Genomic DNA, 14,563 nt, shown 5'->3' with positions numbered 1-14,563 from the left:
ATAAGGTTAGGACGCCCTCACGGAGCTGTTGGGAGGGTGAAGCGAAACATTCCCTGGCAAGTACCTAAACAGTACCTGGTACCTAGAAGGCATGAAATATTAGCTTTTAATAGTTAGAAATTCCCTTGCCCATTATTATTTCATTTTTTTTGTCCTCACTGCCAAAAAGTCGGGAGGTAAATTGTGACTCATTTGACCTCATCGCTTACAAACCTGTTTATTCCTCCTGAATCAACTTGTTTTTTTCCCTGCTCTGTTGTATCTGCACTGTCATGGGAACGTCCTTTATAACAAGCTGCATCTTTTATCTCCTTTCCTATCAAGCTTTCCTCCTTTAACCTGCCCTATCACAGTCCCATTTTTCCGGATAAGGTAACTGGCCTCTCCCTGGCTTGCGTCCCGCACCCAGCACCCTTCCTAGGGTAGGTGGCAGGCTGAGCGCTGACCCTTCCATGTTTTGTGTCTGGAGAGGGCTGCCGGCTTCGTTAAAGGTGAGCGCAGCCCTGCAGGACCCAGCTGTCACCATCTGGTGTGCTGGGCTGCAGAGTGCTGAGGAGGAGAAGGAGGAGAAAGGGTTCTAGAAAAATCACTCCACAGACGCTGCAGCCTCCAAAGGCCAGCTCCCCGCCCAAACCATCCGCGAGCCACTGGGTATCAGCCAACACTCTTCTGGGGATGTAGGAGCCAACGCACCCCCATTTTCTCTTCCCCAAACGAGGCATTCTGTGTCCTAGGACAGTGAGTCTCTCGGGTAACGGCCAGTTTATTATTCGACATTTGAAACTCAAAGCCTCAGAAACAAACAGGATTGCAGTTTCCTCGATGCTCCTAAAGCTACAGATTTCCACGCAACTTCCTTGGGCGCCCAAAGGTCACACTCACCTGCGTGATTCCTTCACAACTACCAAAAGCCCCCAGCGGTGGCTTTCCGGGGCTGGCGGCCTCCCAGCCCGGCCCTGCCTAGTGTAGAGCGAGTACACGGCGCGCGGGAGGGCGCGGGGCAGCTGGCGGTGCCTCCACCCGCTGCGCGCTGCACCATCTGCTTTGCAGGCTGACCCTCCCGCCGGCCGGGGAAGTGACCTGATTGGCTGAAGGAAAAACTGCAGCAAGAGCTCCCGCCGCCTGGGGTGGAAGAGAACCTCCTGCTGCTGAGGAACTGCGCACTCTCGGGCGGCGCCCGGTGCGGACTGAGGTTGGGGAGGGAGCCCCCCGAAGGTCGAGAAAGATCCACCGCAATCCATCGCGAGCCCTTCTGCGTCAGGAATCCCAGATGGACCAGGAAGGAGAAGGAGGCTAAAATAAAGGGCCTGGCCTCACAGTGCTGGGAAACTTTTAATCCGAAATAAAACAAGCAAGGCAAGTTTAGATACCGTCTGCTTTCGGTAACAGCAGTTTGTTCAGGCCCCAGTTAAACCCAACAAAATGTCAATAGGTATAGCCATGCAAATTGCAGAGCCTCTGACTCAGACTGTCAAGGTATAACATTAATTTTATACAAACCAATTTAATTTCTGTATCTGAGCCCCCGTTCTGCTGATGGTAGCAAACACATTCTTGTCAAATTTAAATAAGTGTACATGTACGCATCTTCCCCAGCCCCACTCTGGGCCTCTCTCAGCCCCTCCTGCCCTTCCAGGGGCCCAGGATGGTTGGGTATTCTCTTTGCACTAAGATGAGGTGCCAGGACTCCACGAGGCTGCCCTCAGGGCCCCGTGGCTGTCCCCTGGCCCCATGTGCCTTCTCTACCTCTGTGGGTCCTTGGGCAACACCACAGGCAAGGAAACACAGGTCACCTGTGCTCCGGGGTCATCCGGACTTAACTGGGGTTTCCATCAACATTCCTCCAAGCTGGGGCTTGGTTCTGATGGTGTGAGCCTTTCTCTGAAATACTCCTGGCATCAAATTCAACTTATCTCCTAACTTAAAAACCAAAACCAAAAAAACTTCTCCAAAGCCAAGAAAAGGTTTGTATTTGGCAGGAAATACTGTCCTTACATAATTTATTCATTCTTTCCAATGCTATTGTTTATGAAGTCAACCTTATGCCCCGTCAGGTTTGTTTGTTTTTTTGTTTGTTTTGTTTTGTTTTTACTTTTGGAACTCAAAACACCACAGTAATAGTAGCAAAATAATAATGATAATAATTTTCAAATGGCAACAATGTTTTTCCTCTTGGCAAGAACTGCAGGCTTCACTGCCCCTGGTGTGGTCCAAGGAGCTCCATGATCCAGATGACCCATTTCTGGAGCCTCCCTCGTTTGTCTTCTGCCCTGGGTATTGAGCTAGAACGAGCAAGGAAAGGAAGTACTGTATATTTCAAATAAGCAAACTTTTAGAACCCAAAGGAAGTAAAAATGTCTTACCCCAAACCAACGCTTTGTCCAATAAAAACAGAAATGGCCCCATTTGTCAAGAGCTGTGGCTCTCCCACAGCTGTCCAAAAAGGAAATACCCACCAATAATGGTGCCCTTCAAACTGCCATTTCTTGATTATTTTCCCTCTTCTTTGTGAGAGCCCTCTCACTGAGAAATAACAGAAAGAAAATGGAAAGAGAAGATCAGAAAAGGAGCAAGTAAGGACCATGGGAATATTTACCAGCCCATAAAATTTGCAGGATTTTAGAAAAACACAAAGACTCACGTGCATAATGAATATTTTATTTCATTTTATTTCTAATTTCATTTTTTACACAAATTATGATTTCTAACATTGATGTGATACTATTACCATCCATAATCAAATTTCCTCAATTGTCCTAAAGCTGTCCTTTAGAGGTTAATTTTTCCCAATATCCAGGATCCAGTCAAGGATCACACATTGCATTTAGTTGAAATGTCTTGTTACTCTCCTTTAATCTGGGATAGTTTCCAGACATTTCATCTTTTATGACATTGAATTTTTGAAGAATCCAGGCCAGTACTTTTGTAAAATGTCCCCAAATTTGGATATGTTTGATAGTTTCTTCTTGATTAGATTCAGGCTCAATATTTTTGGCAAGAATCCCACACAGGTGGCGTTGTGTCCTCAGGTGTCACACCAGAGGCCATTATGTCTATTTATCCATTATTGGTGATGTTAATTTTGATCACTTAGTTAAGGTGGTATCTGCCAGATTTCTCCTTCATAAAGTACCTTTTCCCCATTGTAATTAATAAGTAACCTAGGGGATGAAACTTGGAGACTGTGTGAATATCCCCTGCCCCATCAACCTTTCACCCAGTGGTTTTAGCATCCATTAAAAAATTCATACCTGAATTAGTTATTACTGTGGTGGTTGAAAAACGATGGTTTTGTAATTGTATCATTCCTCCATATTTATTGACATTCTTCTACAAAGAAGGGCTTTTTCTTCTCCCTTCCCTCTTTTATTCAGTATAAATGTAGACTGGGAGATTCTTTATTTAATGCAATGTGTTATTATCCATTACTGCCATTATTACTATCATTATTAATTTTGATGTTCAAGTTGCCCCAAATCTGGTTAGGGGAGCCCCTTCAAGCAAATTCGGTGTCCTTTTGACGTGGCCCTTTCAGCTTTTAACATATTACAGTGGTATTTAGAATGAAAGACAGAGATCGAGGGAAATGTGGAAGAATTAGGAAGAACTAGGCAAGGGGATAGTTACGGTCCCAGTGGCAGTTCTTTTCAGTCAAAACAGAGATCACATCTTCAGCCAGAGCTTCCATGTCCACCACTGTGGGTCAGGAGCCATAGGGACAGACCTTGCGGTAGTTGACGTGCATGGGAAGTCTCTTGGAAAGAATTCGGGATATGTCCCCTGATATGTTCAAAAATATTAGGTCAGGCCTGGCAAACAGCCTATTTTCAGAAGGATGTAGGACTCATCTTGAGGGGAGTTGATCACCACTGATTGGCCCGTGGTTGTTAAAGGAGAGTAGATGTTCACAAGATGAGTGGGATGGGGGTGGGGAGAGAGGCTATTCTGTGAATCCCCCCCCAGCCAGTCCTGAAGGTGAGAGAGGCAACTGACACGATGGTGAACTCTGTGACACTTGGAAGTTCAAGCAGCACTACTCTGGGCTCCTTCTAGCAGGTGGTAACACAAGGTAAGCCTCTCTTCTTTCTGGCAACAGAGTCCCACGTAGGGACTCTGGTTCTAGGGAAGCCACGAAGAATCTCCACCTGGCAGAACAGAGCAGACACCACAGCTGGAGACTTCTTCATGCGTACCTGGGGACTGACTCCCAGAAATACTTGAAGTGGGAGAGAAGACGGACTATTCGGATAATTCTGCATGAAAAGCAGAGGCAAGAGCAAGATTAACGTGGGTTACAAAGTAAATAGTGCTATACCTGAATGGTAGACTTGGAAGCAAAGGCTCAGTGGCGTTCTGCTATGTCTCAAGGTCAACTAGCTAGTGAGTGGTATTCATAGGGCTTGAACTCCTAGTCCAAACAGTCTTCCCTTTCCAAAAGGGAAATGAAGAATTCTAGAAGAATGGAAAGAGAAGAGAACAGATCACCATAGGAAGAAACACGAGGATGACAATGAACTAGAAATAGCCAGAGAAGGGTCTGCATGCAATAAACAAACAGACCAGCCCACAGGAGCAGAATTAAATGGATGGGAACGGTCAGGAACATGCCTTACTAGCTCTGCCAACAAACATGGTCTGCAGAGAAATGCAGTGGTGAAAAGAAAGGGGAAACTGAACCTCAAGGAAAACAGAAGTGATCACAGAGGAACAAGGCAAGAAGCCAGAGAACAGTGAGAGAGTCAATGCTTAGCCTTTAGTCTCTTCCATTCATTTGTTGGGCAACACCCACTATTCAAAAGTATTCATGAGAGACTAAGATGCCTTCATGGAAACACTTCAACAAAAGCACAAGATCAAACCTGGATGAGAATGGCAGCCAGTGCCTAATACAGGCCTTTGCTTTTCTGTTTTAAATCCCTGAGCATCGTTTACAAGAAAAATACACTTCCCTTCGGAGACTAAGTTTGCTTGTATGCACTATCTATTGCCGCCCCCTAGTGATTGCATTTGAGATGTGCACTAAGAATCCACTGGTAGAGTTGAAAAATTAAATGACCCAATGATAATAATTATAATGCCTCTTTATACTTGTACAATATCGCAGGTTCTCAAAATGCTTTTCTGTATCCTGACAACAGCCCCGTGAAACAGGCAAGGTGTATTCCACCAGTAAATCGCCTCAAGCTGACATTGCTTGGGAACCTATTAATCAAAATCTAGGGGTTTGGAGTGAGACCTGCACTTGAAGCCTGGTGCTGCCGTGCATCCCTTTGTGATGTCCAGCCAGGGGCTTAAACTCTGTGCCTCCACCTCCATTCGTGTGAAGTGGGGGGGGGGGGAGACTGCAAGTATCACGGAGATGCAATAAGGACTCAATGAGTCATATTTTTGCAGGCTTGAGCACTGAGTCGGGTGCACAGATAAGGCCTGTAAGAATGATACGGCTGCTGCTGCTGCTGATAACAGCATCTCTGAGGAGGGGTTTTCACTGCCTCAGAAACCCATTTACGGTTTCTGAACCTGCTGGGAGGCATCTTACTGAAAAACATGTCACTATAACTGCTTAAATCTATTTTCTTTTGCTCAGTTTTCCTTATCTTCCAGTTGTTTCTCCCTTTTTAACCTGGCTTACAGTTCACATCTAAGGGAGAAGAGCCTTGACATTGCAAGAGTCCTGCCATCCCTCAGCTTTGGTCTCAAGCCCAGAGCCATGTACAAACCCAGAGGATGCCCTTTCCTAATGCTCCCTTGGTTCCTGTGAGAGTGTATCTGCCCAGCTCTGGGCACCCAGGGAGCCCAGCACAACCAGAAGAGCATGTTCAGACCAGGCTGTGTTCAGAATGGATTCTCTTCCTCAAAGACTTTAGCCCCTGGTGGATAAAGAGGAACCAGTGGTCATGAGGAAGGGCAGAAAAATCCATAGGGAGCTCTTCAAGACGCTAAATCAGACTTATAATCAGACACACACACACAGGTTCAGAGCAATTATAGGCTCATGAGATCGCTTTGGGGATGATGGGAAGTAATTCCTGTAGTTGGCTACCAAAAATAGCTCCAGCACCTGGACTGAGCAGATGTCAGGATGAAGAGCAAATACCTTTGACACAACAGGAGTCACCCAGGCAGCCCTCGGAACAAGCGTTAGCCTCTGTCTCCATTCCATGGAGGAGTCAAGACTCCACCAGGTCCTTTGGGGTCTTATGAGATAAATGGGGAGAAAAAAAAAGGGAAATCGGGGACTACAGGAACTTCTTTATTCAGGTGCTCCTTCCTGTTGCTGAAGAAAACACCACCCTTGCCACCTCCAAGGTGCAGAGGACTGGAATTCTTTTTCCCATGCGGTAGGAAGAAGCTCTCCAAAATTCATGCTCTGGGATGTGCGACATCGGGCATACAGCCAAGCCCGTGCTTGCTTCTCTGCATTGAGGCTAGAGAACTTGTACTCCAGTCCCTAAAGGGGAAGCAGGAGATGCCATCATGGTCTCAGTTCCTTCAAAACTTCTGGTCGGGGGCTTCCCTGGTGGCGCAGTGGTTGAGAATCTGCCTGCCAATGCAGGGGACACGGGTTCGAGCCCTGGTCTGGGAAGATCCCACATGCCGCAGAGCAACTAGGCCCGTGAGCCACAACTACTGAGCCTGCACGTCTGGAACTTGTGCTCCGCAACGGGAGAGGCCACGATAGTGAGAGGCCCGCGCACCGCGATGAAGAGTGGCCCCCACTTGCCACAACTAGAGAAAGCCCTCGCACAGAAACGAAGACCCAACACAGCCAAAAATAAAAATAAATAAATAAATTAAAAAAAAAAAAAAGAGAAAAAACTTCCGGTAGGTCCTGCAAGCCCACGCCAAGGACCGACAGAACTGTAACAAGGCAAGGACCCAGTCTGCAGACCCAGCCCAGGAACCAGGGACACTTGGGAATCAGAGCCCATCATATTTGCACTCAACAAACATCTGTTAGATTGATCTGAAGGGTTCTACTCATGTGTATTGAAAAAAACCCCAAGATGCCTACAAGTTTTAGGTAACGATGGATTAAGGATGCAGGACCAAGAAGTTATAACTCTTCCTTTAGGAGACAAACATTCCTTGAGTCCCTTCTAAGTGTCAGGCACTGTGGTATATGCTTGACCCAAGTTTATCCTTTAGTCCTCACAATGATCCTATGAAGAAGGTGCTGGAATCCCTGCTTGACAGATACCTATGGCCACACAGCTTGAGGGACAAAAGGATCTGGAACCAATTCCTGGTTACTTGGAAGTGATCTAACTACAATGCTGACATCCCAAGAAGCAGCAAATGTCACTGTTGGTGAGAATTGTCACCTAAAAAGATGGCATATCCAGTCCTGCACAGCTTGACTCAGGCAGCATTTAATAGGCAAGCTGTGCACCTCATCAGCCCAGTCTGGACACCAAAATCTTGACTGCAGTTGCCAAGTAGGGACCACCCTATTCAGGAACTTGAAGGGTATCTTTAACTTTATGAAGCCAGCCAAAAGAACCAGATGAGAGCGGCCATCTTCACCCCAGGGAATGGAGCTAAGAACATAGGCTGTACATCATACTGCCTGTGTGAAGCCTTGATTGGGCCACTCAATAGCTGTGTGATCTTGGGCAAGTCAATGAGTCTCTCTGCGTCTCACTTTTCTCTTCTGTACAATAAGGTAATACGAGAATCTACTTCACTTAGCGTGAAAGTTAAATGAGATGATATACTTAAAGTACTTAGCACAGCAGCTGGAACGCAGCAATCATTCAATAAATGTTCACCATTATTATTACTATCATTACAGTTAATCAGAATTATACACAACAAAAGATAAATAATCTACAGAGGGGTAGACTCTAATACTAACTTCCAGTCTCTCCTTGCTAGGAACTGATGAACAGCTTTAGCCAGGTATGGCTAAAGTAAATGTCTTCCTTTTCTTTGGTTTTGCATTTTACGCAGATACTGTTCTGTGTGACACATGACTTCCTCCTTTCCCTCTTCACGTCTGTGTCTGGGGGAAGGCAGAGCTTCCAGACTGGTCAGTGGACACTGTGATCATTAGAGCATTCACAGAGGCTGTGAAGGAAGTCTGGTGATGGTACCCCTGGGGTCTAAGGAAGAGAACTGTCTACTCTCCCGTCCAGTGCTCATCAATGCCGTGCTACCATGACCTGTCCTTCCCTGGAATCAGAGTCCTTAATACGAAATGCAAGGAATAAGTAATATTTGCTCCAAGTCCATATATAACTGTAAATATAGTCTCTATCTACTGCATTTTGCAGGGAAAGCTACTTTCTTGCTTCACCACCGCTTGTTGGCATATATGTGCACAGCACTGCACTGTTCATTCAGGGCTCTCCAGAGAAAGAGAATCTGGTGTGTGTGTGTGTGTGTGTGTGTCTGAGTGTGTTCACACACTCAGACACACAGAGAGGTTCATCATAAGAAATTGGCCCATGTGATTATGGAGGCTGACAAGGGTGAGTCAGCAAGCTGGAGGCCCAGGAATACTGATGGTGCAGTTCCAGTCTGAAGGCCAGCAGGATTCAGGAAGAGCTGATGCTTCAGTTCAAGTGTGAAGGTGGGAAAAACTGATGTGCTAGCTCAAAGGCAGTCAGGCAGGAGGAATTCTCTATTACTTGGGAGAGGTCAGCCTTTTTGTTCTAGTCAGGTCTTCAACTGATTGGATGAAGCCCACCCATTAGGAAGGGCAGTCTGCTTTTCTCAATTTACCAATTCAAATGTTAATCTCATCCAAAAATACCCTCACAGAAACACTCAGAATAATGTTTGATCAAAGATATGTGCACCTGTGGCTCAGTCAACACATAAAATTAACCATCACATTCAGTGTGAGGTTTTTTTTCTCTGTTAGCTCTATGTCTCCCTGGTTCTTCCACCTTCAGCCCATGATTTAGGCATGATAAAGGTTTTATACTCTGCCATTTCTGGTGGCAAGTAAAATTCCAGAATGAGTATGAGTTGAAAAGCACCTCCTGTAGTACAGAGGCAAAAACTTCTCCAATAAAATTTCCTGAGCAGCAGTATCATGAGCTGCAACACACTGAAAAGGAAATAGCAAAATCTTGGCGACCAGACCTGGTTTGAATCCTGGTTCTACCTCTTCCTGGTTGGTGGATCTTGGAAATGTTACTTAATCTCTTCAGTCCTCAGTTTTCTCATCCTTAAAATGGACATAATAATATCCCACTCTTGCAGGGAAACCAGGGGAATAAAATAACGTGTAAAACACTTGACACCCATAGGCATTAAGTAAGCAGAGCTTTTGTCTGCTTTGCTCCCAATGTAACCTTATAAATGGCCCTTGTTGCAGCAGCTGAGTGTGGTTTGTGCCCTACCATCTCATCCTGCCTCATCACGCAGGATCTTCCACTGCCTCGAGGCTAACAGCCCTCACATGGTGCCTCTTATGTTATTCTTGCTGTTGGGTTGCAGTAATTGTTTCAGAAAATCTGTTAGGCCCAACCCTCTAGAGACTCCTACTGTGCCCCAGAATAGCTTACATTAAAAATGAGCATCTTCGACTCTTCATTTCTTACCCTAAGCCCCCTGGGACATGTTTAAAACAATAATCAAAGCAGCATAACCAGTTGACACAAGTCTTGAATAAAAGCAGCCTTTACCTCATCTCATTCCTCTTGAGATCATTAAATGACTTTCAGTCCCACTTTAAATAAAGCCTTTCTTTCCAGGGGATGAGACTGAGGTGTTTAACATCCTAAAGTCACTCTGCTAGCTACCTGGCCCTTCCTCCTCATTCCTCCTGAACACCACTCATTCTCACTTCCACCTCTCTCAATAGCCTCCTTAGTTTCTTGCTCTCCTGCCCCAGTATCGACAATGATGGTGACAGTAACAACCTGGGAACACCTACAATGTGCCAGGCCCTGTTATAAGGAACTTATAGGTGCCAAGTCATTGACTTCCCACAACAAACCTAAAAAGAGTGTGTTACTGTTATCCGTGTTTTGCAGATGACAAAGGTGCCGACATGTCTGAGTAACTAACCCAAGATCATAGAACCAGTGGACGCCCAAACCACCACGTATTGAGAGGCTCTTGAGCCTTCTTCTCCCTCCCTCTCGTCCCCAAGCCCTTACCCTCTATCTCCTAAATAACCCCTGAATCCATCCTTTCTCTCATCTGCATGGTCCTGCTTTAGCTCACGCTCTCATCGCCTCTCGCCTGGATTCTTACCACTACAACCTCTTCCCTGGTCTCACGGCCACTACTGTCTCCTTCCCTACACCATCCTCCACATGACCACATTATTCATTCAGTCCTTCACTCATTTAACAAAGTGTTACTAGGCGGCTGTTATGTGCCACGCACTGTAGTAGTTTTGCGGTCACCAAAATGGTAAGATAGTCTCTGACCCCAAGGAGCTCACAGTATTGGGAAAGTCAGACAGACAAACCAAAGATAATAGTCAGTGTAAAGAGAATAGAAGACTGTGCAACATGTGAAACAGAAACTCAGAGGGAGGACTATTAGATTCTGCCTAGCATTGTGTAACAGGATTGGTTTGGGCTGCAAATCAACTAAAGTGGTTTAAACAAATTGTTTTTGTTTTTGTTTCTGTCTACATACTCAGAAGTCCAGAGGTGAGAAGTTACATGGGTACTTAAGAGTTTCAAAGATTTGGGGGCCTTTTCTGCAATTTCTTCGGCTTGTCCTTCATGTCACAGGATGGCTGCTGCATCTCTAGCCATTCTGTGTTCAAGGCAGGAAAAAGAGGAAAGGCCAAAGGGCTGAACCAGCTCATGTGCTCTTTTTTTTTTTTCTTTTTAATCAAGAGAGATTTTGCTTTCCCAGAAGCCCCTCTACTTAGGGTTCACAGCCCAGATCTGGGTTACATGGCCACCCTAAGCTACAAGGGAAGCTAGAAAAGTGAGTATCTGGCTTTTCAGCCCCTATATTGGGAGGCAGCAAAGGAGAAGGAGGTTGGGTATAGCTTTTGGGTGGACAGGCCACACATGGTCAGGAACATTTCAAAGCAGATATGATGCTTGCTATGGCCTGAGTGTGCCCCTCCTAAAATTCATATGTTGAAACCTAAGCCCCAAGGTGATAGCATTAGGAGGTGAGCCTCTGGGAGGTGATTAGGTCATGAGGAAGAGTCCTCATGTATGTAATTAGTGCCCTTATACAAGAGGCCCTTGAGAGTTCCTTTGCCCCTTCCACCATGTGAAGACACAATGAGAAGTCTGTACCTGGAAGTGGGCCCTCAACCCACCATGCTGGCACCCTGATCGCAGACTTCCAGCCCTCAGAACTGGGAAAATGTGTTTCTGTTGTTTTTAAGCCACCCAGTCTGTGGTATTTTGTTATAGCAGCCTGAATGGACTAAGACATGCTTAAGCCAGGTCTTGACTCCTAATTCACAATCCATAAATAAGTGCCATGATTGCTGTGCTGGTTCTCATTCAGAAATGCTTTAAGAGCAAAACTCTATGTACAGAATTGTTACGTCACCATTACCATGTACCTGCTCGACAACAGGAGGGGAGAACCCTTTAGACGAAGGTAGGAACACACCTAAATTCTCCATCACCCTCTCCTGTACCCCCTGCTCCACCCCCTCATCCCACTCTGCCACTCCCCACCCTAAATTCCCTTCTCTGCCTGTACCTTCCACTTTAGGCCTTAGCTGAGACGTTGTATCCTCCTGGGAGCCGTCCCTGACCTGGGTCAGTGGCCTGTCACTGGCTTTTCCGTGACCGGTAACTCCCCGTGGCCCCATGAGCTCTGTAGAGACACCATCAGGTCTCTTATTCTCTGCTGTGTTCCAGCCCCAGAACTTCTGCCTGGTTCCTAGAAGATGTACAGTAAAAACTTGTTGAATGAATAAAAGTCACACATCCTCTGTAAACATACTGTAGCATACCCGTATTTTTAGGAAAGCGCCCTTATTCCTACCCCAAAAGCAGGCAAGTAAGCAAACAAACAGAAACCACCCTAGAAATGAAGCCAAGAAGGAATGGGCTTAACCTTGATGTGCCCAATACCCAGATGCTGTTCATGTTGAGATCTGTAGATAATCCCAACACCGGAGCCCAGTTTAGAAAGAATAAGAAAGACATACCAGTAAATTAGGCTGAGACACGGTGCTTAAGGGATCTAAATGGGCTTCCTGGCAACAAGGGCCCAGTTCCCCTGCCACAGACGCACTCCGGCACACGTGCCGGTGCCTGCGTGCTGAGGGCTGCTCTGGTTCACCATGGGGGGGTGGGAGCACTTCCATTACCGAGACTCAGCCCGTGCCAACACTTCACTTTTCTCACTGCAGCCCTCTGGGGTAAGTGACTTTGCTGTATGTGGGAAGGTGCTAAAAGGCTCAACACACTGCGGTAACTAATAAGCCCCCGTGGCCACGCTCGACAGCAGATCACGCTCCTCGCCGACACAGTGTGCGCTGGGCGCTGGGCGCTCTTCTGCACGGCCCACCTTCAGCACTGCCTCTGGGATCTGAGCTCCCTGGTGTGACTCCCAACTCTGAGTCCTTCCTTCCCAGCCTTTGAGATCTCTCACCTGCACTTGCCTTGAGGGCAGGAACTTGCTGGTTACTTCTACCTCCGTTCATAGGCCTCTGGTGGTATCTTCAGCTTTTGTCTGCTGAGGTCTTTTCTGGACAGAATCCAAGACAATCCCACTAGCTTTTTCCCTCACACGGCTCGTGTCTGGTCCATGGCAGACACCCACATATCCTGTATTCTGAAAAATGTGGGTAGTGTGGGCCATCCAGCATGGCCACCTCTCCTTTCATCTGCCGTCAAAGCAACCATCTCTCAGCCTTTGGATTTTCCAGGAGGGAATCAGTCACCAGTCCACTCTGTTTTCCAAATGCGGAGGATGCATTACAAGCTCTTGAGATGGTCCCATTGAAGGCCCTCCCTCTTGACTGGAGATGAAGGATCCGACCCTCCAATTTCTGCCCCCCTGGTGAGAGTGGGACTCACAGTACCTTAACAGCAATCTCTGAAAAATTCCCTTTTCAACTAATTTCTAACTTCAAACCCTATTATGCCATCACTGTGGATGCGGGAAATAAGGGCAGCAGGACCATTCCCCCATCTTGCATTTTCAGAGTCTGCATATCGCAGAGTCCTGCCCCACTTGACAGTTTCGCCTCTACATAAGCTTCCACTTGAATATACTATGATACAGATTTGGAGCTCTTTGCCAAGCACGTGTAAGAGACAAGGGGTAACAGGATTTTGTATATTCACAGAAGAGGTACAGATACGTGGAATCATAGAGAAAGGAATGAAATCAATAGGTATTATAATTTTTTTTTTAAAGGCTGTCGAGGGCAAACGGCAGGACCTGTGGGATTTAGAGGCCGAGAGATCTGGAATGATGGGAGACGGTATCAGAGGTTGGAACACTGGAGGCTAATGACAAGGTTCAAGGTGTGCTCATAGGTGTGAAAGAGACAAAGGTCTTTGGAGTTGCAGTACTCTGAATCATGGCCCCCCAAAAGATAGCCACATCCTAATCCCCAGAAGCTCGCCATATGTTATGTTACATGGTAAGGCGGACTTGCAGATGTGATTATTTTAAAAATCTTGAGGTAGGAAAATTATCTTTGATTATCAAGGTGGGCTTTATGTATAATCACAAGGATCCTTCCTTAAGAGGAAGGCAAGAAGACCAAAAGAGGAATTAGGAGGTGTGACAACAGAAGCAGGAGGTTGGAGTGAGATAAGGAAGGGCTCACCAGCTGAGGAATACAGGCGGCCTCCAGAAGCTAGAAAAGACAAGGGAGGGACTTCCCTGGTGGCGCAGTCGTTAAGAATCCGCCTGCCAATGCAGGGGACATGGGTTCAAGCCCTGGTCTGGGAAGGTCCCACATGGCGCGGAGCAACTAAGCCCGTGCGCCACAACTACTGAGCCTGCATTCTACAGCCTGTGAGCCACAACTACTGAGCCCACGTACCACAAATACTGAAGCCTGTGCGCCTAGAGCCTGTGCTCCGCAACAAGAGAAGCCACTGCAGTGAGAAGCCCGCGCACCGCAACGAAGAGTAGCCCCCGCTCGCTGCAACTAGAGAAAGCCTGCACGCAGCAACGACGATCCAACACAGCCAAAAATAAATAAATAAATAAATAAAATTTATTTTAAAAAAAGAAAAGAAAAGGGAACAGGTTCTCCTCAAGAGCCTCCAGAGGGAACCACTCCTGCTGACACCTTGACTGTAGTGCAGTGACATCGATTTTGGACTTCTAGCCTCCAGAACTGTAAGAGAATAAATTTGTGCTGTTTTTAAGCCACTAAATTCATGGTAAATTGTTATAGCAGCCATAAGAAACTCTACAGGAGTCAAGGTCTAAAAACTGTAAGCCTAGAATGCTGAGCGAAATATCCACATGGACGTTCAAATCACCTGTGATGGTTGTGGAACTTGTAGTGGAGAGAAAGCTACAAGGTGGATGCCAGTTTTTAACAAATGGGGAGGAATGACTAGGAGGCATATGGTTGACAGCAAAGAGGAGACACTATATTTCTAGATAGCATAAGATTTAAGGGAGTAGATTTTTTTTTTTT

This window comes from Balaenoptera musculus, chromosome 2 (genome assembly GCF_009873245.2).
Source record: "Balaenoptera musculus isolate JJ_BM4_2016_0621 chromosome 2, mBalMus1.pri.v3, whole genome shotgun sequence".
NCBI lineage: Eukaryota > Metazoa > Chordata > Mammalia > Artiodactyla > Balaenopteridae > Balaenoptera > Balaenoptera musculus.
The sequence above is the reverse complement of the archived record's forward strand: the minus strand, read 5'-3'. Positions refer to the sequence as shown.